The sequence below is a fragment of the Protopterus annectens genome, chromosome 8.part0 (assembly GCF_019279795.1).
Source record: "Protopterus annectens isolate FY-2018-M chromosome 8.part0, PAN1.0, whole genome shotgun sequence".
Taxonomy (NCBI): Eukaryota; Metazoa; Chordata; order Ceratodontiformes; family Protopteridae; genus Protopterus; species Protopterus annectens.
In genome coordinates, this window is record NC_056741.1 from 1,151,892,375 (window position 1) to 1,151,917,250 (window position 24,876).

The 24,876-nt window shown below is 44.0% G+C and overlaps 1 protein-coding gene across 1 annotated transcript in view; it reads right to left on the bottom strand.

The window, feature by feature from the left end:
• The window catches only part of LOC122808416 (survival motor neuron protein-like), a 797,372-nt gene that overhangs the window by 153,092 nt on the left and 619,404 nt on the right, over positions 1 to 24,876 (bottom strand). The gene's annotated exons all lie outside the window — the stretch shown is intronic.

The window sequence follows — 24,876 nt, forward strand, 5'->3', positions numbered from 1 at the left end:
AAGTGGTGCTGCGGTAGCGTTGTTGCCTCACAGTAAGACGCTGTCCGGTTCAATTCTCAGCTAGAGCGTCTTCTGCGTGGAGACATGCGTGAATGGGTGTACCTTCGTTGAAGGTTGTGCGTCAGGCCTGGCAAGCCGGTACGTAAAAATCAACTGCCAATCATTAGCCAACCGGAGTTCTGCTGTGGCGACCCCTAACCGGGAAAAGCCGAAAGACACAAACAAAATATATTGCACAATAACTACAGGAATTAATCAGAGGAGGTCAGAAAAGATTTGGGACGAGAGATTACATAAGCAATTCACAAAGAAACCATGGGAGGACACATATATGCAGCAAAGTCTAGAAGATTCAGGATTTTTGCCTGGAAATGTTTGCGTAGATAGCAAATGCTGGAGGTGTAATGTGGAAGAAAGAGGTACTTGGTAGCATATGTTCTCAGTCTAATAATGACTTGGCAGATTTAAAAAAAAATCCTTACAGAATACTCTGTCAGGAATACTGGGCAAGCAAACAGATGTAACTAAGGAAATGATTTTTTTTGAGCTTGTGTACAGGATCTGAATTTCCTAGACATAGTAAGGCCTTGTTAAGTTGAATTTGGATGGCAGCCATAAAACCAATTACTAGAAAACAGACATCAAAGTCTAAACCAACCTTATTTGAAGTAGTGAATATTGTAACAGATATAAAAGAACATGAAGTGGGATCGTTAGAAAAGGAAAGGAGTAAATTATATAGAAAAAATGAAATTTGTTTGAACAATACATTTAGAAAAATGTTTTGGAGGAGGAATGGAGTTTAAGACAAGGCAAGAACTGAATCCATCCATACATCCCCAACCCCTTTTCTCATTCTGCACATGGAGTCAGGGTGTCACTTCCACAGTGACAATCATCTCGAGCCAAGGTTTACACTGCCAGATGGCTAGCCTTGCTGCAGTATTTCATTCGCACCACACACACACATATACTCTCAACTATAGCCAATTTAGAGTTTCCAATCCACCTACTGCATGTCATTGGAATGTGGGAGGAAACCGGAGCACCCAAAGGAAACCCACAAGACCTCAAGGAGGACATGCAGACTCCGCACAGAAGGCACCCCCGCCGAGAATCAAACTGGAGAAGCTCTTGCTGTGAGGTGACAATGCTAACCGCTGCACCACCGTGGCCACCACAAGGCAAGAAATTAATGATTTATGTAATTCTGGTTTGATTATATTGCCGAACACTGTGGTTGATGTGCAATGTTTGTAAATGTGAACTTATTAATATGGTTTGATTATTTTTATATAAATGTAAGTTTGCATACGTCACAGGTGTTAATGCAATAAAGATGTTTTTAAAATGATATTCCTGTGCACTATGTACTGAAATTTAAGTCTGCAGGTATGCATAAGAGCTAATGTATGTGTTTTAAATGTGGAGTTCACATTAGATGTTTGTTTGTGTCTTTCAGGTTTTCCCGGTTAGGGGTCGCCACAGCGGAACTCCGGTCCGCTAATGATTGACAGTAGATTTTTACGTGCTGGTTTGCCGGGCCTAACGCACAACCTTCAATGAAGGAACGCCCATTCACGCATGTCGACACACAGAAGATGCTCTAACTGAGAATCGAATGGGCAACGTCTAACTGTGAGGCGACAACGCTACCGCAGCACCACCACCGCAGTATGGAGTTCAGTACAAAAAGCCCCCACTAAAAATACATTAAATACAATCATTTCCTATGGTGGGTTGTCACCACAAACTTCAAGAAAGGTGAGGAAGGGCTTTACCTCAAACATTCTAACTTAAAAATTATTAACACTGAGTCTCCTCCAGTTCAGACTCAGGCTCCTTAAATGAAACTGGCACTAATGAGAAATGAATGACTGCACAGACACTTTGCTAAACCACAACACTGTACATAAGGTAGATAATTTACTGCATGCAAGGAAACACTTCTTAGCAGAATGTTGGCAATGAGAACTGTCTATAAACTTTTAAGTATGACTTTAGTCTACATTTCTGGTGCGGAGTAGGACTAAACTTCTATAACTACCCTATGGTACAAAATCACGTGTGCATGTGCGACAGCTACATAAGCATAGATATACAGTCATATCCAATTTAAGCCTCAAAATTAAATTACATTATTACAGATCAGCACAAAAGCAAAGGAAAAATTTTACTCTGAAGCATTGTACAACAGACTGGAATAACTAGGCTGTATTCTTAGAGGAAGCAGGGTGGGGTACACTGATCACTAAAGTATATTAGTCAGCAGAAACAAAATTAAGCACAAGTAATTCTTTACTGTGGATGGCAGCATGCGGTACAGATTAGTCCAACATGTATAAAAATTCATGAATTGCCACAACTGGCCCATGAATGAAAAGCAAGTTATGCACTTACCATAATGACAGATCCATGTGGTTTGATTTTCATCCGGTTCAACAGTGGGTTGTCAGATCCAATCAGGTCTGACCTTGGCACAGACTCTGAAGTTTCTCAGTTCAAGGGCACTGACTCCTCCCCTAACCATAATTCCCTCTGTTCCACCTTAGTACCTCAGATAGAGTTTGCCCCATAGAATAAACCATAAGAATTATATTCAAGATTAATTGCAGCACACTACTAAAAAATAAGTGACTGAACTGCTCACAGACAGGGTGTGTAAGAAAAAGTACAGTTTTGTACCTACCATAAATGTAGATGTTCAAGTGCTAATACAGCTGCAGTAATCACAGATGGGTTTTCAGCCGTCAGGCGGTCCCTCGGTCGGCCGAATTCCAAAGTCTTGGTCTGGCGTCGGTTGTCGTCGCTTACTCTTCTGACGTCAGTAAGGCCAGAGTATATAAGACACAGCCGACGCCATGTTCTTCAGTCTTTCTTGCCCCAGATGTCAGGTGCCCCCAAAAGGAAGGCAATACATAAATAAGGCTTATCTACATATGCAAGCAATGCAATGTAATGCAAAATCAGTGTAAGCAAGCAAATAAAACATAGCAGGATAACCCAGTCAGGTGGTATGAAGAGCTTGTTAGGCCCCATGCCTTTACCAAGTGGGGAAGGAGGGAGGGAAACCTGTACTGCAGCTGTATTAGCACTCGAACATCTACATTTATGGTAGGTACAAAACTGTACTATGTTCATCGTGCATACAGCTGCAGTAATCACAGATGGGTAGAGTCCCAAAGCTATGCATAGGGTGGTAGGTACTATGAGGAACTGGGTTGAGCCAGAATGCCCTGCAAAACAGCAGTGGCAAAGCCTGCTCTTGTTCTGGAATATAAGGGTAGGTGGTAGTGTTTTGTGAAGGTATGTACAGAACTCCAAGTGGTTGCCTCCAAAATATCCTTAGTAGGAACGCCTCTGAGGAAGGCTGTAGAGGTGGCTGTGGCCCTGGTGGAGTGAGATCTGATACCAGTAGGGACAGATTTCCCATGATAGGAATAACAAAACCGTATGCAGTGGCCAATCCACTTGGAAATGGTCTGTTTGGTAACTGGTTTCCCTTGAGCCCCTATGGCATAGGACAAAAAAAGTTGTTCTGATTTCCTGAAGGACTTTGTTCTGTCCAAATAATAACGTAGCTGCCTATGGATGTCTAAAGTGTGAGGCAGCCTCTCCCCTTTGTTTTGAGGGTTAGGATAAAAGGTAGGTAGGTGTATGGCTTGATTTAAGGCTACCCTGGATACCACTTTTGGCATAAAAGATGGATTGGTACGAAGGGAAACCCTGTCCTGATGGAAGATGAGGAAGGGCTGCACCGCCATGAGGGCCTGTAGTTCAGAAACCCTACGAGCTGAAGTGATGGCCAGAAGGAAAGCTGTTTTCCAGGACAAATGTTGCAGATCTGTTGAGGCAGCAGGTTCAAAGGGAGGCAATGTTAATTTTTCTAGTATGTAATTAAGGTCCCAGGCTGGTATTGGTTGCTTCCTTGGAGGTCTTATATTCTTAGCCCCTCTGAGGAACTGTCGTAAGAGTGGGTGAGAGAATAAAGGAGGATCCGTGTTGAATTCTGCAGTAATGGCTGAGGCATGTATTTTTATGGAAGAAAATGAAAGTCCACTGTTCAGCAGTTCAGCTAGGTACTGTAAAACCTGAGGCAAGTTCAATTTTCTAGGGTCCTGGCCTCTTTTCTCATTCCAACAGCAAAACCACTTCCATTTTGCGGAGTAAGCTTTTCTAGTAGATGGTCTTCTGGCCTCCAAAATGACATCCTGCACCTCCTTGGAGAGTAGGGACTGTTGTGGTGTCAATGAATTTTCCATGCAGCGAGGTTGAGTGTATTCAGCTGTCTGTGAAGAGTTTTGTAGCTGTTCTGGGTCAGTAGAAGAGGCATTAGAGGCAGGGACCAGGGAGGAGTATGTGTTAGGCTCCTCAGGAGTGGATACCAGTGTTGCCTTGGCCAATCTGGAGCAATCAGTATCATCCTCGGTTTGTCTGTTCTTGCTTTCAAAAGCACCTTGGGCAGAAGGGGCAGAGGTGGGAATGCATAAACTGTCCATGCTGTCCAATTGAATGAAAGGGCGTCCACTTTCCAGGCCTTTGGATGAAAGGTCCTTGAACAAAACTTTTTCAGTTGATGGTTCCTGTGGGAGGCAAAAAGATCTATGTCTGGCCTCCCCCACGCTTGGATTATCTCTGTAAACACCTGAGGATGTAACTTCCATTCGTGTGGATCTGTCATATTTCTGCCAGTGTGTTTTCCAGTCCTGGCAAGTACAGCGCTTGAAGTTCGATTTGTCTTTCCAGAGACAAGTTCCAAAGAGTCATGGCTAGTCTGCACAAAGGGTATGAATGTGTTCCTCCTTGTTTGTTTATGTACCACATTACTGTGGTGTTGTCTGTTCTTATCAGTAATTGCCCTGGATGCAGGAAGTCCTTGAAAGCTGTAATTGCATTTATTACTGCTAGCATTTCTTTTTGATTGATGTGAAGGTGCTTTTCCTTTTGGGACCATCTGCCCTGAATGCACCTGTCCTACATGTGCGCCCCCCAGGCATAATCTGAGGCGTCTGTGGTTATGACTTGTTTTGCTTGAGGCTTGCAGAATGGAAGGCCTGTGTTTGCTTGACATGCTTGGGCCCACCATAGAAATTCCTTTTGCAAACATGGAATTATTGGTATAATTGCTTCCAAACTGTGACTGTGTTGAGACCATAGATTTTTTAGGTACCACTGAAGTTTCCTCATATGCAGCTTTGCACATGGGATTAGAAGAATGCAAGATGCCATGAATCCCAGAGCCTGCAGGATTTTCCTTGCAGTAAGCCTGGTACTTTTTGTTAGTGCTTTGAAGTACTGAGATAGTTGCCCTTGTTTTTCTGGCGTAAGTTATGCCATCTGGGTGTTTGTGTCCAAGTTGGCACCCAGGAAGGTTATTTTCTGAGATGGTGTTAGTCTTGATTTCTCCTTGTTGATGGTATATCCCAGAGAAAGCAGTAACCGTGTCACATATGCCAGGTGTTCCAGTAGTATGCGTTTGCTGTCCGCTTGGATCAGGCAGTCGTCCAGATAAGGGTAAATTTGTATCCCTTGAAGTCTGCAGTAGGCAATCACTGACGCCAGGCACTTTGTGAATACTCTGGGCGCAGTAGATAAGCCAAAGGGCAATGCAGAGAATTGATAGTGGATTGAACCTGCAAGAAATATGAGGTATCTTCTGCAGCTTTGTCTGATTGGGACATGCAGGTATGCCTCCTTGAGGTCCAATGTTACCAGCCAAAACTCCTTGCCCAGCATGGGAAGAAGTTGCTGTAATGTGACTGTGTTTAGGATGGATAAGTCCAAAATGGGTCTCCAGTCGGTTCCTTTTCTTGGTACCAGAAAAAGTCTTGAATAAAAACCTTGACCTTGTTGGTGTGTAGGTACCTTTTGTATAGCTCTCATGTTTAGGAGCTTTGAAATTTGCAGTTTTGCCTCTGCCCTTTGATTTTGTGGCAGGTTTGGAATGCCTCTCATTTTTGGAAGAGTGTGAAATTGAAATTTGTAGCCTCTGTTTATAATGTCCAGTATCCATTTGTCTGTTGTGACAATATGCCAATTGCTTGCAAATAATGCTAGTTTCCCTCCCAAAGGTGCTGTCAGCTGAGACTTGCTTGGCATGGAAATGAGGGAGTCATTGGGTTTGCTTCCTGTATTGTTGTGCACTGTCTTCACCACCTCTTGGTGCTGGAGATTGCCATTGTCTGCCTCTATATGATCCTTGTGATTGCCCTCTGCCCCCCTGTGCGTCTGTATCTTCCCCCTTGGGGCTTGTCAGTGGCTGGAAAGGACCAGTTTTTGAAGGCCAATTTCTGCTAAAACGTGGTGGTTGGACCTGTAAGAAAGCCTTGACAGTTTGCATAGATTTGGCTTTTTCTTCCATTTTCCGTAGTATGTCCTCAGCATTAGTACCAAATAGTACATCCTTTTGTAAAGGAGCATCAAGAAGTTTAGCTTTCACATGATCAGGTAAATTTTGTTCCCTAAGCCAGGCATGTCTGCGAATGACTGATCCTGTAGCAGCCGCTCTACTGGAAGCCTCTAGGGCATCATAACCACATTGTAAGGTGTGCTTACCCACTTGCTCCGCACAACCTGGTTGTTCAGGTTGAGACATTTTGTTCCTTAATTGTGATAACAGATACTGTTGATATTTAATCACATGAAACTGACAGTTTAAGGCCCTCATGGCTAGGGTGGCCGAGGTATATACCTTTTTACCCCACCTTTCTAGAGATCTGGATTCCCTTTCTGCAGGGAGTGGATTCTTGGCAGTGGAGGCCTTTAATCCCTTGGGGCCTTGTGAAATGGTTTCAGGGTCAGCATTATGGCCTTTGTAGAGAAATTGGTGAGAGCTGGGTACTCTGTAATACCTATCAGGTTTTACTGGTGCAGGAGGCAGAGAATCAGGGTTAAGGCAAGCCTCCAAATAGACATCATCCAGTACATCCAAAACAGGGGGTATAGCCAGGGGTCTGTGCTGAGGTAACCAAAGAAATTCCCTAAGTCTTTTCTTGGAATCTGAAAAGTCTTGGCCTTCCCAATGGAAGTGTTCCCTCAAAGTGAGCAAGGTTTCCCCAAAAGAAAAATCCTCAGGAGGAGATACAGAAGGAATGGACTGTTCTGCATCCGAATACTCAAAAGGGGAGTAAGAGTGTTCCTCTGCATCAGAATGCTCTGATAAAACGGATCCCTGATCAGAAGAGGGAGATTCTTCCTCCACTCTGGGTCTCTTGTCAGGAGGGGGCTGAGAACCTCTGATAAGAGTAATTAAATCCTCCGCCATTTTAAACATCTGTTTCTTAGGCATGGGTCCAGGAGAGGGGCCCTGTGCAACAGGCCTCGTGGGATGCCTGGCTGCTTTGGATTTAGTAAAAGCCTTTATTGAAAAAGAAGATGAGGGCCTAAATACACCATGGGTGGAGGTGGACCTGTCCACATTAGTAGGCTGGACATTAGCAGGGGCTTCGGTTGTAGTCTGGGAAAGGGCTGAGGGCCCAGCGGTCTCGGGTACAGAGAACACCGCCAAAGGAGTGTCGTCGGTAGTCAGGGACTGCAAAGGTGTCTCGCTGAGAACCGGACCACGTGTAGCCTGTTTTGGCGTGGTGTCGGCGGGGACCGTGGGTCTCGCGTGTCGGTCCTTTTCCTTGCATTTTTTGGACAAAACGGTAGTCGGAGTGTCCGACGACATCTTATAATCAAAAGCTTTACCAAAGTAGTGTTGGGCGAACTCCGCCCGACGCTTGATAGTGCGTTTATTGAAGGTAGCGCAAAAGCGACAGCCCGAGACGTCGTGGTCTGGGCCCAAACAAGGTATGCAACAGCAATGGAAATCCTTATGCGGTATTTGCTTCCCACAAGAAATACAATTATTAACTTTTTCTGACATCGGTCTGAGGCAAGAAAAGTTTCCCCAACGGGGTACTTAGCTTTAAAGAAGACTTCGGTTCCAATTTTTTCGTGATTCAGGAGCTGGCCGACCGGCACTTGCGAACTGCTTCTGCTTCGGGCACCGCGCGGCAAAAAAGACTGGAGAACATGGCGTCGGCTGTCTCTTATATACTCTGGCCTTACTGACGTCAGAAGAGTAAGCGACGACAACCGACGCTGGACCAAGACTTTGGAATTCGGCCGACCGAGGGACCGCCTGATGGCTGAAAACCCATCTGTGATTACTGCAGCTGTATGCACGATGAACATCTACATGGTCATCAGAAGCCCATTTATGTCAATTTGGAAGGGGGACGAAAGGATGGAGGATAAACATAGTGAAAATCAGACTACATGCATCAACTGGTATAGTAAATACATAAGTTTTGTATAGAATGTTGTCTATTTTTATCCGATTCAGCCATGGGACAGATTTGCATGCTGTTACACCTGGCTGGTATCAACAAAAGATGTCCTTGAGAATGGTGGAACTAATGAAAGAGTACAATCTGGACTATACATCCAGTATGCAATGACATACAAAGGTGTGAAATATTGACCAAGTAGGTGCAGCACAAATGTCATCGACAGGAAGTCTACTTGAAAAAGCTGTTGATGTGCAAGTGCCCTTGTGGAATACTTAGGTTTACATCGTAGGGACAAGCCCTTTTTACTGTATACAAAAGAAATGCAGTCTAATAACCATCTGGAAAAAGTAACCTTAGCAACTACTTAGTCTAATTTAGGTTTTGAGAAAGTAAACAAATGATCAGACCTTCTGAATTGCTTGGTCTTATGAAAATAGAACCTAAGAAAATGAACGTTCAGTATATGCAAAATGTATTCACCTTTGTTTGAGAATATGGGGAAAAAGACCGGTAGATCTACTGACGGATTTAGATTCATCTCACATGCCACCTTAGGAAGGAAGGATGTGTTAGTTGTCAGGGACACTATCTTTATGTGAAACCAAATGAGGAGGCTTGCAGGAAATTGCTTGCAACTCTGAAATCCATCAAGCTGATGTAACACACACCATAAACATTGTTTTCCAAGAGAGAAACTTCAACTCAGCTAATGCTGCTGGTTCAAAGGGTGGTTGGATTAATGCCTGTAGCACAAAAGTAATATCCCGGGGGAGTACTGTGTCTCTGATAGGTGGTTACAGCAGGAAGGTTTCCTTTAAAAAGGCTTTCAAGAGTCTTAAGGAGGCTATAGAGTTGTCTTTCTGTCCTATGTCGAAAGCAGCCATTTGCATTTGATAGTAAAACAACTAGAACCACTGTGGAAAAGTTCAGTCAAAAACTCTAATATGGAAGGAATAGGAGCAGAGAAGGGGTCTAAACCCTTTGAAATAGCCCAAATGGAAAATTTCTTCCATTTGCTACTGTAGATCTTCTTAGTGGATTGTTTTTGAGAAGCTGATATTATCTGAACCATCAAAGCTGGGAGCCTGGCATCACTTGCTAAGGTTAGAATTGCAGTAACCAAGGGGTTAATTTCACGGATCTCTTGTCTGCAGGAGGCAGACCAGATGGGTGTGTTAATAGGTTTGGATACAGATTGCTGGATCTGTTGTGGATGTACTAGCAGAGGCCACAGGAAGAGAAACCATGCTTGTCTGGGCCAGAAAAGAGCAATGACACTCACTCTGGCTTTACATATTCTTGCTTTTTGTATGGATTTGTTCATTAATAGCAATGGGGGAAAGGCATAGAGAAGACCTAGAGGCCAACTGTCAACTAGATTATCCCTCAGTGACCGTCTCTGTGGAGGGATCAGGACAAAGTAACTGCTGACTTGTTGTTTAGGTATGACACAGGTTGCAGCAAGGCTGCCACCAGTGATGAAAATTCAAAGCTGTCACTGTTGGGTTAAGGGCCCACTCGTGAGGCATTACGATAGTTCTGCCAAGTGCAATAAAAATCTTGATCGGTTTCCTGTTTTCTTCACTTCTGCTCAATTTGTCTGCTAGTACACTGGACATCCCTGGTATGTGCTTTGCTATCAGAAAGCGATGAGACAACAGTGGCCACTGCCAAACTCTCATGGCCTCTTGACATAGGGGATAGGAGCATGTTCCTCCCTGTTTGCTGATGTTCCAGACTACCGACATACTGTATGACTGTAGCAAAATCACACCCTTGAGGAGAACATCCTTAAATGTATGCAATGCTAGGAGGACTGCCCTCATCTCCAAGATAGTGATGTGAAGCTTGACCTCCATCTGTGTCCAAGAATCTTGGACCATCCTCACTTTGAAATACACCCCCCAGGAGGGAGGTGTCAGTGGTTATTACAGCCACAGATGGATCCATTGGGAATGGACATCCTTTTGTCACTGAAGTAGATTTTATTCACCAGGAGATGTGCTGTCTGCTGAGTCAAGTGATGCAAATTTTGATGCAAATTTTCAGATGTGGGATGAATGCTTTGAGGCCATTGCACAGCTAGTGTCCATTGAAGTATTCATGTAAAATCTGGCTTGTGGTGCCATTAAAATTGTAGAAGCCATTAGACCTAAAAGGCAAAGAATTAGCCTTGTTAGAGGGGAAGGGTGATGGAATAGTTGCGTAGCTGTGAAGTGCAGAGAGAGCACACTGGGGTGGCAATCTGTAGAACTGAATCCAGTTGACATCTGATAGATTCTGTCTGTTGCTTCAGGGTAAGATGACTCTTGGACAAGTTGACTATGATCCCTAGATCTTGCATTAGATGGAGCAGAGGGTCCAGATGATTCAATAGCAGATCCCTGGTGACAGCAGTTAGGAGCCAATCATGGAGACAGGAGAAAACTTGGATCCCTGGCAGGAGAAGATGTGCTGACACCAGTGCTACTGTCTTGGTAAACACCCTGGGGGCTGTGGTGAGACAAAAAGCAGGGCTCTGAAATGATAGTGATTGTCCCCTCAACCAGAAATGGAGGAATTTCCTTGCCTGTTTCTCTATCTTTACATGATAGTATGCATCCTGGAGATCTACAGTCCACATCCAATTGTCCTTCCTCAGTACAGGAAAAATGGACTGAATTGTGACCTTCTGGAATTTTTGTCTGTTTCACAAATTAGTTTAAATGACTCGGATCCAGAATGGGTCTGAGGTCCACTGTTTTCTTGGGTACTAAAAAGTACCTTGAGTAGACTGCAGACTCTGATCATTGGAGACAGGTTGTATGACTCTTTCTTAGCAGCTTGGAAACTTCTGCTTCTGTGAGTTCTTACTGACTGGAAGGAACATTGTGAACATACTTCTTCTTCTTCTTTATTGTAGGAAGGGAAAAGGAAAATGAATAGCCTCTGGAAATTATGCTAAGCACCCAGGAATCTGACGTTATGTTTTGTCTGGCTTGTGGGTTCAAGGATAATTGCCCCCTACTGCCTCCGGAGTGCAGCAGTAAAGCAACCCTTCAGGGATGCTAAGGCTTCTAAGTAAAGGGACTGTGAAAGCCCCAGTTGAGGGGTTTGCCTTTGCCTCCAGGATGACTCTCATTGTAGTTAACTCATTCTCTGCCACAAGAGCGTCTATCCCCAGGGGTGTCTTGATAAGAACTTTGACTTATGAACCACATTTTCTTTCCAGCTCTTTAATTTCTAGAAAAGTTCTTTGAGGAGTAGAGAAATGGATTCCAACTACACAGACAGTTTTACCAACCTGCTGACTCCTGGTTAATGTCATTTACTTTAGGTCCAAATAAAGTGCAGCCATCAAAGGGGGCATTGACAGATGTTTAAAGTTCTCAGAAAACCATATAGGTGCATCCAGGCATGCTGAGGCATAGTAATGTTGGTGCCTGTTGCCCTAGCCATGCCATCAGCTGGATTAGAACACAGTCTTATGGCTATATTGGAAGTAGACTAAAGGGTAGAAAGCTGGTAGTCCACGGTCTTCTGAACATCTGCAGGCAGGTTATCAGACAGAGACTTGGAACGCTCTTTTGTCAAGTCTCTCTGAAATCTAGTAACATGGGCCAACTAACTCAGTGTTCTAAAATCATTGAAACGTATGTCTATTTCCCAAAATAATCCACTGCCCCAGACTCCCTGTTAGGGGATGGACCGAGGAACTTTGCACTAACAGTTCCTTTTTTGTGGCTGTTACTACCACCATGGCATCTACAAGTGGACCACTGTTCCAATGGTTCTTTTCCTTTAGTGCAGCCAATATCCTGTCCATTTTTGGGGGAGGATTGGTTACACCACATCAGGGTCCTTCCATGCCTGTTGATCCATCATGTCAACAAGGGGTCAATGAGTGGTACCACCAAAGGCTTCCAAGAACACAGCCTCATCTGGTGAAGGATTATTAGTGAACCACATCCCTCTCTGCTTCATCAACTCAAGGATTTCACTTTAGGTGATTTCTTCTAAGGGGGCGGGAGTCTAGGGTAGCCTTCGCCTTCATCCAAGTCCATGTATTTAGTGAATGACTCTGGGGATGAGTCTATGTGTATCTGCTTGCATGTATGTTTCTTGTGGACTGGTTCCGGTGGGAGACCCAAAAGTTCCGAATCAGATTAGGAATTAATGTAGCATGCAGTCTGAGAATCCTGTGGTACCGACTATCCCTGACATGGTGATGGGAAGTAGAAGCAGAGTCCTGCCAGGATCCAGGTCGGACAACCTTTTCCTCAGCATTAATAAGACCCTATCAACAACCATCTCAAAGGCCGAAGACGCCATCAGTTCTGCAGGGTTTTTCCTATCCGCAGAAAGGGCAGATACCTCAGAACCAAGGGGTCTCTATACCAAAGCTGATCTCAGAGCCAAGCTATTGTGTGCAGAGGCCCTGTGGGGGAGAGACGGCTCCAACTACTTCACTGTTGACCCGTCTCCTTAAACCCTGGCACAGAAGCTTCATCTCAGAGTCTCTTCCTGATCCAAACAGGAAGGGATGCTGTCAGAGTTGAAGTAACTCAGACTGTCAGTTCCAACAAAGGGACTCTGGGACTGCTAAGGTCCAAGTCAAATGGGTCCGAAGGACAGACTGGGACCAGAGAAGGTAGACAAGGGATAGCTGGACCAAGGCTCAGTATGTTCCTAGGAAATGCTACTGAGAGAATCCCAAGCTGGATCAGCGTTCTAAGGAACTTCCTCATTATCCTGTCAATATCTTGTTTGGTAAGGCTTCTGGAAGACACCGAAAGTGGTCTCGAATATCTCCTCTCCTGAAGTATTGGAAAGTGTAGCCTTGGAATCATCAGTTCCAGAAAGTAACTGGGTGGAGAAGGCGAGGGATGGATTTCAGAAACAGTCAGCTCTTACCAGCGAAGATTTTTCGGATCCAGCTTGGACAGTAACAGTAACGTCAGATCCAGAGAACATTTTCTGACTTTTCAGGATCCAACTTACCCTCTTCCTTTTCTTTTATTGTCTCCTTTGCTTTTTTCCTTTTTTTTTTTTCTCTTTTTCTTTCTGTTTTAGTTTGGGTCTCATAACTTACTTGTTGGCTGGGGAAGAGGCAGTGGATGAAATAGAAGCTACAGTGATCACAGACCCTGTCTGTGGAGGAAGAAAGCCCTTGACATTGAGCTTCTCTCTCCAAGTCTGGAGAACTGAAGGAGTCACAAGCTTGACGATGTATGTCAAGATGGGCAGCTCCAAAACAATATATGCATGAAGTATGTGGATCCTGGGGGTGGGGGAAGTTTGTGTCCAAAATTGACACACTTTTTAAACCCCTGGCTGACATATTTGCCCTTACAGACTATTACCAAAAATGTTGCTAACAATACAATATATAAAATATCAATAACAGATGAAATAAGTAAACACACACACTATTCTAAAATCTACACTAACATCTATGCTAATATCAATAGTATACTATACTAATATTTATATATAAATGCATGATAAAATAAACACACTCTAAATCACTACAGCCTGGCTACCTAACAATCCTGTAGATCCTATCAAAAACTCTAAACTATCAGCAACTACTTAGCTAAAAAACACCCTAATCCTAAGAATTAGGGAGAAAAATCTCTCCGTAGTAGGAGGAGTAAGGAAGCAACTGAAAAATCACACAAAGGATACTGCTTGCAGAACAGCCCTCATGAGACACGACTGAAGTCTTCAGGTGGCAAACAAGATCTGAGGTACTAAGAGGGAGTGGAGGGATTTATGGGTAGGTGAAGAGTGAGAGCTCTGGAACCGAGAAGCTTCAGAGTCAGTGCAAGGTCGGATCCTATCCGATCAGACAACCCACAGCTGAATTGGATGAAAACAGACAACAGTGGATCAAAGATCAACAGTTCTTGAAAGAGTGAATTCTCCTCTCACTTTAGGTACCAGCTTTAAAAGTCTGCAAAAGTGGCAACAACCTTGCAACAGTCATAATGATTCCAATGCACCTAAAACAATGGTTTCACGAATCTTAACAAGGTTCTTCACCTTTTTGAAGGAAAAGAAAATAATAAGCTAGGGATTAGCAATCAAAATGTTTTTATAAAGTGAAAGATTTGAAAAACTTCTTCACAGTGAACCTAGTCCTGGTCTCATGCACTAAGAACTCTCATGAGATACAAGGAAGGCATTTTTTTTCTTTTAAAGGGGAATCCTCACTGAAGAGTGAAAGAAAGAGTAACCAACTGAAAGGGGAAACTACAGATCACATAAAAAGTAACTTTCTTCTGTTCCTCAGAACCATCTTATCCTTGCACAGAATTAGTGTGCTTCTCCAGAAAAATAACAAATTTATATGTCTCTAGGAGGTGCAGACTGTAATGTCACATGTGTGACACAGATGCAATCAGTTCTTGTTCTCCCCCATTCCCCACCGACTTACTGAGTAAGCACAACATGGAAGAGAGAATACACAAAAGAAAAATATTCACTTGACCATCTCAATTGGAAATCCATTCAGATACCACGTTGACGCATCATCTGGAAAGGGTGATGATGGTAAGAAAATAGGCACTTATTACCAATCAGCTGTTACGGTGTTATAATTATGCATTTAAACCCTAATGCACATCACAGTGCTGATAAAGAACACAAAGATTATACTGAAATGCACAGAATGGCTCTGTGGACATGCAGGTTACAGTATACAGTAAAATGTATGAACAGTGCTACTGACAATACTAAATGTCCACGTACATATCCAAAATCTAATAAATGAATGCACACAGAGAAAAAGGGGCCTACTGCACCCAACAGCATTAAGGTAATGCCATACAGTAGAGTTAAGCAATGTACTTATGTGGCAAATAATAGCTGCTGCAAGAGCATGAAGATGCTCATTTCAACACCTACTATTCTAGCCATCTGCTCTAACAAATGATGAAAATATCTGAGATAAACCTGTGTTTGCAAATAATGCAACACTGCTTTTAAGTCCTGTTGACATGTAAAATAGGTATAGCATGTTCTACATGTCTTAAATGGTCTGCAAATAATATGTACACTGGCTTAAACTGCAGCTTTTACTGTGCATATAGTCAAAATGTGACTAAAAGCAAAGAACAACATTCATCTTACTACAATATGTCTGAATTACTTAAACCACAGTTATTCAAAATTTAAAGATATTTCTGTAAGGCATAGTAGTTCATATCACAATACTGAAGATGGACTAAAGTGCATCCTTGGATAGACTGCCATTTATTTATAACATTATCAGCAAAACATTCAAAAGCAACACAGTGACAGGTGTCCAGGAGTGCACAGAGTTCGTGTGTGCAATCATGTGACAATTAAACAACAAATGCAGCAGTGGGAAAAAAGAAGTTATGTACTCACCATAACGTTCCATCTGAGTAGTTGTACTTCATTTGTCTTCAACCTGTGGGTCTTTGGATCCGCGTCGGATCAGACACGGCCACATTTTCCAGCTATGGCTCTGAGCTCTATGCTCCTCCCCTTACTCATAATGCCCAGTCTCCCTTCTCCCCTCATATAGAGTTTGCTGCCTAACATGTGTCAGACACCCAACACAATCACACCTTACCACCAAGATAACCAATACGAAAAACCCTTAGCCTGGATAGGACCAAGGATCCCAACAATAACCATCTAATAAGAAAACATATCATAATTTCAATGATAAGGTTAGGGGGAAGGAGGGGGGATGGTTGAAGACAAATGAAGTACAACTACTCAGATGGAACGTTATGGTGAGTACATAACTTTTTATCTGAAGTAGTTTACTTCATTTGATCTTCAACCTGTGGGACAGAGTCCCCAGCTACCAAACATTTGGGTGACCCTCATGGTAGGATGCTCCGGAGTACTGCAGAGCCAAAGGATGCTCTACTCTTAGAGACAATGTCTAATTTAGAATGCAAAATAAAGGTATGAGATGAGGTCTAAGTGGGAGCCAAATAAATATCATCCAAAGGTACCCTGGACCAAAAGGCTGCTGACGTAGCCATAGATCGAGTCGAATGAGCTTTCACTTTCCCTGGCAGAGACAGACCTCTCTCCAAATAGGCTCGGCCAATGCATTGTGAAATCCAGCAAGCAACCGTCACTTTCGAAACTGGTTTACCGAAGAAAGGTTTGGCATAAGACGCAAAACGTTGATCAGATTTGCGGAAAGGTTTTGTCCTGTGTAGGTAAAACCTCAATTGTCTATGCACATCCAATAAATGTAACCTATATCCCCCTTTGTTCTGGTAGTTAGGAAAAAAGACTGACAAGTTAATGATCTGATTAATAGTGACTTCCAAAGTTACCTTAGGAAGGAAGGATGGGTTAGTGCGTAACAACACCCCATCTTTATGAAAAATCATGTAGGGCATTTTGATTGAAACAGCCTGAAGCTCCAACACTCTTCTGGCGGAAGTGATGGCAACCAATAAGGCAGTTTTCCAGGTCAGAAACTGCAAATCCACTGAAGCTGCAAGCTCAAACGGGGGAGAAACCAATGCCTGCAACAATAAGGTAAGGTCTACACAACGGGACATGATCCTTTACCAGGGGTCTAAGAAGAAAAGCACCTTTAAGAAAGGTCTTACAAAGTTTACAGGAAGCAAATGAAGACACAGTTACCCCCACATGAAAATTAGAAATGGCTGCCAGTTGGACTTTAACCATAGGGGAACTGGCGCCCTGTTGAAAAATGCTAGCCATAAAATCTGACTGCCGAAAGATTTGCGGTAAAAGAGTCCAGGGACCGCTGAGTGACCCATATCAAGAAACATTTCCATTTACTATGATAAACTTTTCTGGTAGAAGATTTGTGAGCCGCTACCAGAATGGACTTAACAGGGGATGACAAACCGGCAGTCCTAATAATCATGGGAACCGAACAGCCAAGCAATGAGCTTCAGGCTGTCCAGGTCTGGGTATGGAATCACATCCCTGGGGGATGCGAGAGAAGATCTGGAACCGGACCCAAAGTCCATGGTGGAACAACTAGATGAGACTTAAGTAAGGGAAACCAAACCTGTCGATGCCAGAATGGGGTGATGAGGATCACAGTGCTCCCCAGCCTTCGAGCTTTAGACAGAAACTTTGACATAAAGGGAAGAGGAGGATATAGTTAAAGAAGACCGGGAGGCCAAGCATGAATCAGAGTGTCTCTGGGGGTTTTCCCCGGCAGGGGGTTCAGAGCAAGAAACTCGCTGCATTTCGCATTGGAAAGAGATGCGAAGAGAGTGCAGCAAGGACGACCCCACTCTAGAAAGATCTGTTCCGCTACTGAAGGATTCAGAGACCACTCATAAGACATCAGGATAGATCTGCTGAGCCTGTCCACTAGAATGTTGGACCATCCCGGAATGTGCATTGCCACCAGAAAACGGCCGGTGGAGATTGCCCATTCCCACACTCTCATGGCTTCTCGACACAGGGGATAAAATTTGGTTCCCCCTTGTTTGTTGATATACCAGACCACTGGCATATTGTCCATCTGAAATGCAATCATTCCTAGAGGAAGATGAGCATGAAGGACCTGCAATGCAAGAAGAACCGCTCTCATCTCTAGAACACTGATGTGCATATAGGTCTTGGAAGGGGACCACGTGCCTTGGACTGTCCTTCCTGAGCAGTGCCCCCCCCCCCAGTACGGAGGCGTCCATGGTCACCGGGGTCTTGGAAAAGGCAGGTTGGAACGAGCGTCCCTTGAGGGGATCCGGTGACTAAATCCACCACCAAAGGGAGTCCTTGCACGCTCTTGAGATTCTCATCGGAAAGGACAAAGGGAGGTCTAACAGAGACCACTGAACTGCAAGTGTCCACTGCAACACTCTCATATGAAGACACGCCATTGGAAGAATATTGATTGTGGCCGCCATAGACCCCAATGCTCTTAACACTGCCTCGGCTGTCAGTAAATGGGTGTGAAAAATGTGTAAGATGTGTAACCTCAGATTGTGTATCCTGTCTGACATAAGGAACACCCTTGCTTGTAATGTGTTCAGCTGTGCCCCGATGAAATCCAAAACCTGAAGCAGGAGTAGAGCAGATTTGTTCATGTTGATTGTAATGCCCAACTTGTTGGCTAGCCAAAGAAAGGAGGCCCTGGCCTGACAAAGTAGATGCTCTGAAGGGGCAGTAAACAGCCAATCGTCCAGGTACAGAAAAACCTGAATACACTGAAGCCTCAGGTGCACCTCTATTACTGCCATTACCTTGGTGAACACCCAGGGGGTTGTGGTGAGACCAAAGGGATGGGCTTGAAATTGATAATGTTTGGCTCCCAGCCGGAAGAGAAGGAACCTCCGGGAGCACCTGTCCATCTTGATGTGATGGTATGCATCCTGGAGATCGATCTAGCACATAATACAGTTTTGTACCTACCATAAATGTAGATGTTCGAGTGTATACACTGCTGCAGTCATTACACTTGGGTTATCCTGCCGTCAGGCGGTTCCCCATTCAGCCTGAGTTCCAAAGTCTTGGTCCGGCGTCGGCTGCTGTCACCTCCTCCCTGACATCAGTGCGACAGGGGTATATAAGATGCAGCCGACGCCATTTTCTTCAGTTTTTCTTGCCCCAGATGTCAGGTGCCCCCAAAAAGGTAGGCAATTCCAACTGCTAATAAAACATACATAAGAAAAGCAATCAACAACTTTCAATTACCAGCAAATACTCCCCATAGGTAGTAAAGGGTAGAAGAAATAGGTACGCACCAGCTAGTAAGAGGGGAAGGAGGGAGGGTAACATGGACTGCAGCAGTGTATACACTCGAACATTTACATTTATGGTAGGTACAAAACTGTACTATGTTCACCGTGTTACACTGCTGCAGTCATTACACTTGGGTAGAATCCCAAAGCTGAGGTAGGGTGGTTGGTTCTATAGGAAATTAGGGGTGGCTATAAGGCCCTGCAGCACTGCAGTGGTGAAGCCAGCTCTGGATTTAGAGTATAGCGGCAGATGGTAATGCTTGGTGAAGGTATGTACAGAACTCCAAGTTGCTGCTTCCAAAATATCCTTGGCAGGTACTCCTCTAAGGTAGGCAGTTGAAGTGGCTGTTGCCCTGGTGGAGTGAGATATAATGCTGTTAGGCACAGGTTTCCCATGGTGAGTATAGCAGAAACGTATACAGTGTCCTATCCATTTTTAAATTGTCTGTTTTGAAATGGCTTTTCCCTGGTGCTCCTGCAGCATATGCTACCAATAATTGCTCAAATTTTCTGAAAGCTTTAGTTTTGTCCAAATAGAAGCATAACTGCCTGTGTATGTCCAAAGAATGCAGAAGTCTCTCCCCTTTATTCTGTGGATTTGGATAAAAAGTTGGCAAGTGAATAGTTTGGTTTAGAGCCACACTTGATACCTTTGGCATAAACGTAGGGTTAGTTCTTAAAGACACCCTGTCTTGGTGGAAAATTATGAAAGGTTCCACTGCCATTAGTGCCTGTAATTCTGAAACTCTTCGTGCTGATGTTATTGCCAGGAGCAGAGCAGTTTTCCAAGAGATATTAAATCTGCTGTGTTAGCTGGCTCAAAAGGAGGTAAAGTTAATTTTTCCAACACGAAGTTGATGTTCCAAGTTGGAGTAGGTCCTCTATGGGGCGGTCTTATGTTTTTAGCCCCTCTGAGGTACTGTTCTAGCAAAGGATTAGAGAAGATTGGTGGATCCGTGTTGCAATAAGCAGAGATGGCAGAGGCGTGGATCTTGATGGATGAAAAGGAGAGGCCCTTGTCCAGCATCTCAGTTAAATATTGTAGTATCTGAGGAATATTTGGGACTAGAAGGTCAAGGCTGTGAGCCTGGTTCCAGGCACAGAATCTCTTCCATTTATCCGAATAGGCTTTCCTGGTACTAGGCCTTCTGGCCTCCAGAATGACATCCATAACAGCTTTGGAGAGAGGCATTGCTTGCTTGACTAAAGAATCTTCCATGCAGCTAGATTTAAAGTCTTTAGCTGGCTGCGAAGTATCTTATACTTGTGCTGAGTCAACAGATGTGGGATTTGAGGCAAAATCCAGGGTGGTCCTTGTGCTATGTTCTTTAAGATTGGGTACCAGTGCTGGCGTGGCCAATCTGGTGCAATCTGGATCATCTTTGGCACTTCTTGCCTGGCTTTTATGAGTACCTTTGGAAGGAGAGGTAGTGGTGGGAAAGCATATACTTGTAGGTTTCTCCAGCTGATTGAGAGGCATCCATTTTCCATGCTTGTGGATGGTAAGTCCTTGTGCAGAATTTCTGTAGCTGGCAGTTCATTGGGGATGCAAACGGATATACGGCCGGGCTCCACCATTGCTGTGTTAAAATTCTGAATATTTGTGGATTCAATTCCCATTCGTGGGGATCCATGATGTTTCTGCTTAAGTCGTCTGCCAGTGTGTTTTTCTCTCCTGGCAGGAATTGTGTTTGCAGGTGAACTTGATAGTTTAGAACTGTGTTCCACAAGGTCATGGCTTGTCTGCAAAGGGGATAAGAGTGAGTGCCCCCTTGCTTGTTTATGTACCACATAACTGTGGTGTTGTCTGTCTTTAGTAGTAGTTGTCCTGGATGCAGCAGGTCTTTGAAGGCTATAAGGGCATTTTGTACAGCTAGCATCTCTTTTTGATTGATGTGAAGATGCCTTTGTTCTGCGGGCCACTTGCACTGAATACATTTTCCTGGAATGTGTGCTCCCCAGGTGTAATCTGATGCATCTGTTGTCAGTGTTTGCCTGGCTGTGGGTTGAGTAAAAGGCTGTCACTTGTTGAGGTGGCAAGCTTGAGCCCACCATCGAAACTCCTGTTGAAGGCAAGGAATTAGTGGTATAACTGTTACCAAACTTTGACAGTGTTGTGGATCAGACACTCTTTAGGTACCATTGTAGTTTCCTCATATGCAGTCTGGCATATGGAATTAGTAGAATGCAAGATGCCATGTAACCCAAGGCCTGCAGAATTTTTCTTGCAGGGAGTTGAGTTCTTATTGCCATCAACTGAAAATATTGAGTCAGTTGTCCTTGCTTGTCTGACGTGAGATAAGCCATCTGGGCCATTGTATTCAAGCTGGCACCCAGGAATATTATCTCTTGTGAGGGCACTAGTTTTGATTTCTTTTCGTTTACTGTGTACCCTAGGCAACTTAATAACTTTTTTACAAACGCCAGATGCTTTAGAAGAATATCCTTGCTCTCTGCTTGAATCAGGCAGTCGTCCAGGTATGGATAAATTTGAATTCCTTTTTGTCTGCAAAATGCAATTACTGGTGCCAGGCACTTTGTGAAGACCCTGGGCGCAGTAGATAAGCCAAAGGGCAGTGCAGAGAATTGATAGTGCATTGAACCAGCTATGAATCTGAGGTTATCTTCTGCAGTTTTGTCTGATAGGGATATGCAGGTATGCCTCCTTGAGGTCCAAGGTTACGAGCCAAGCTTTCTTGCCAAGCATGGGAAGAAGCTGCTGTAGTGTCAACATTTTGAATTTTGGAACATCCAGGTAAGTGTTTAGAGAAGAAAGATCCAGAATGGGCCTTCAGGCCTTGTCCTTTCTGGGAACCAGAAAGAGTCTTGAGTAAAATCCTTGCCCTTGCTCCTGTGGTGGTACCTTTTGAATAGCTCTCATGTCCATGAGTGCTGTTATTTGTTTTTGAGCCTCTGCCCATTGATTTGGTGGCAGATTTAGCATTCCTGTTAACCTTGGCAGAGTGTGAAAGTGGAACCTGTAACCTTGAGATACAATGTTGAGAACCCATTTGTCTTTGGTGATCATATGCCAATTGTGATAGAAAAGTGCCAGTTTTCCTCCCAAGGGGGCTGCCAAAAGAGAGCTGTTTGGCAGCTGAAGTGGGAAGTCATTGGGGCTGTTTTTTATATGGTTGGGACCTGTCTTCCCCTTCCTTCTGGCCTGATGCACCCCATTGTCGAGGCCTGTAAGGACCTTGTGGTTGACTTCTACCTCTTGGACGTCTGTATCTGCCCCTTTGAGGTCTGTCTGCAGCTGGAAAGGACGAATTCTTTGTTGGCCAATTTCTGCTACATCGAGGAGGCTGAACCTGTAAGAAATCCTTCACGTTTGCATAGATTTTGCCTTATCCTCCATTTTCTTTAATACCTCTTCTGCCTTAACTCCAAATAACACATCCTGCTGCAAAGGTGCATCCAATAGTTGTACTTCAACATGATCTGGTAACGTATGCTCTTTTAACCAAGCATGTCTTCTAATGACAGAACCTGTACCTGCTGCTCTACAGGAAGCCTCTAAAGAATCAAAACCACATTGCAAGGTATGTTTTCCCACTTGTTCAGCTGCATGCAATAAATCCTGCATTTCCTTAAAATTAGGAGGATCTGAATCTGGAAGCATTTTCTGTTTCAACGGAGACATCAAAAATTGCTGATATTTTAGCATGTGAAACTGGCAATTTAAGGCCCTCAATGCTAAAGTTGCAGACATATATACTTTCTTCCCCCATCTGTCTAATGCTCTGGAATCTCTGTCAGAGGGGACTGGATTCTTCGCTGATGAGGCCTTAACCCCTTAGAGTCCCTGAGAAATAATTTCAGGGTCAGCAAAGTACAGTTTTGTACCTACCATAAATATAGATGTTTGGGTGTAAACACTGCTGCAGTCATTACACTTGGGATATCCTGCCGTCAGGCGGTTCCCCAGTTGGCCTGAGTTCCAAAGTCTTGGTCTGGCATCGGTTGCTGTCACCTCCTCCCTGATATCAGTGTGACAGGGGTATATAAGATGCAGCCGACGCCATTTTCTTCAGTTTTTCTTGCCCCAGATGTCAGGTGCCCCCAAATAGGTAGGCGATTCAAATTTGCTAGTAAAAAATACAAAAGAAAAGCAAACAACCATTTTTAGCTACCAGCAAATACTCCCCATAAGTAATAAAGGGTAGATGACCTAGGTAAGTACCAGAAAGAGAGAGAGAGGGGAAGGACGGAGGGTAACCTGGACTGCAGCAGTGTTTACACTCGAACATCTACATTTATGATAGGTACTAAACTGTACTATGTTCATCATGTTACACTGCTGCAGTCATTACACTTGGGTGGAATCCCAAAGCTCAGGTAGGGAGGCTGGATCTATAAGGCATTAGGGGTGGCTATAAGGCCCTGCAGGACAGCAGTGGCGAAGCCAGCTCTGGATTTGGAGTATAAAGGCAAATGGTAATGTTTGGTGAAGGTATGCACAGAACTCCATGTTGCTGCTTGAAAAATATCCTTGGTAGGTACTCCTCTGAGGTAGGCAGTTGAAGTGGCTGTTGCCCTGGTGGAGTGAGATCTAATGCTGTTGGGTACAGGTTTCCCATGGTGGGTGTAACAGAAACGTATACAGTGTCCTATCCATTTTGAAATAGTCTGCTTTGAAATGGCTTTTCCTTGTGTTCCTGCAGCGTATGCTACCAATAATTGCTCAGATTTTCTGAAAGCTTTGGTTTTGTCCAAGTAGAAGTGTAACTGCCTGTGAATGTCCAAAGAACGTAGTAGTCTCTCCCCTTTGTTCTGTGGTTTTGGATAAAAAGTTGGCAAGTGAATAGTTTGGTTTAGAGCCACACTTGATACCACCTTTGGCATAAACGTAGGGTTAGTTCTTAAAGACACCCTGTCCTGGTGGAAGATGAGGAAAGGTTCCACTGCCATTAGTGCCTGTAATTCTGAAACTCTTCGTGCTGATGTTACTGCCAGTAGCAGAGCAGTTTTCTAAGAGATGTATTTTAAATCTGCTGTGCTAGCTGGCTCAAATGGAGGTAAAGTTAATTTTTCCAAAACAAAGTTGAGGTCCCAAGTTTGTGTAGGTGCTCTATGGGGTGGTCTTATGTTTTTAGCCCCTCTGAGGCACTGTTTGAGCAAAGGATTAGAAAAAATTGGTAGATCCGTGTTGTAATGAGCAGAAATAGCTGAGGCGTGGATCTTAATGGATGAAAAAGAGAGGCCCTTGTCCAGCATCTCAGTTAAGTATTGAAGTATCTGAGGAATGTTTGGGACAAGAGGGTCAAGGCTGTGCGCTTGGTTCCAGGCACAGAATCTCTTCCATTTATCCGAGTAGGCTTTCCTGGTGGTAGGCCTTCTGGCCTCCAGAATGACATCCATAACAGCTATGGAGAGAGGCATTGCTTGTTTGACTATGGAATTTTCCATGCAGCTAAATTTAAGGTCTTTAGCTGGCTGTGAAGTATCTGATTGTTGTGCTGTGTCAACAACTGTGGGATTTGAGGCAAAATCCAGGGTGGTTCTTGTGCCAAGTTCTTTAAGATTGGGTACCAGTGCTGGCGTGGCCAGTCTGGTGCAATCAGGATCATCTTTGGCTCTTCCTGCCTGGCTTTTAGGAGTACCTTTGGAAGGAGAGGTAAAGGAGGGAAAGCGTATAGTTGTAGTTTTTTCCAGCTGAATGAGAGGGCATCCACTTTCCATGCTTGTGGATGGTAGCTCCTTGTGCAGAATTTCTGTAATTGGCAGTTCATTGGGGAAGCAAACAGATCTATGTCCGGGCTCCACCATTTTTGTGTTATCATTCTGAATATTTGTGGGTTCAATTCCCATTCGTGGGGGTCCATGATGTTTCTGCTTAGGTCGTCTGCCAGTGTGTTTTTCTCTCCTGGCAGGAATTGTGCTTGCAGACGAAC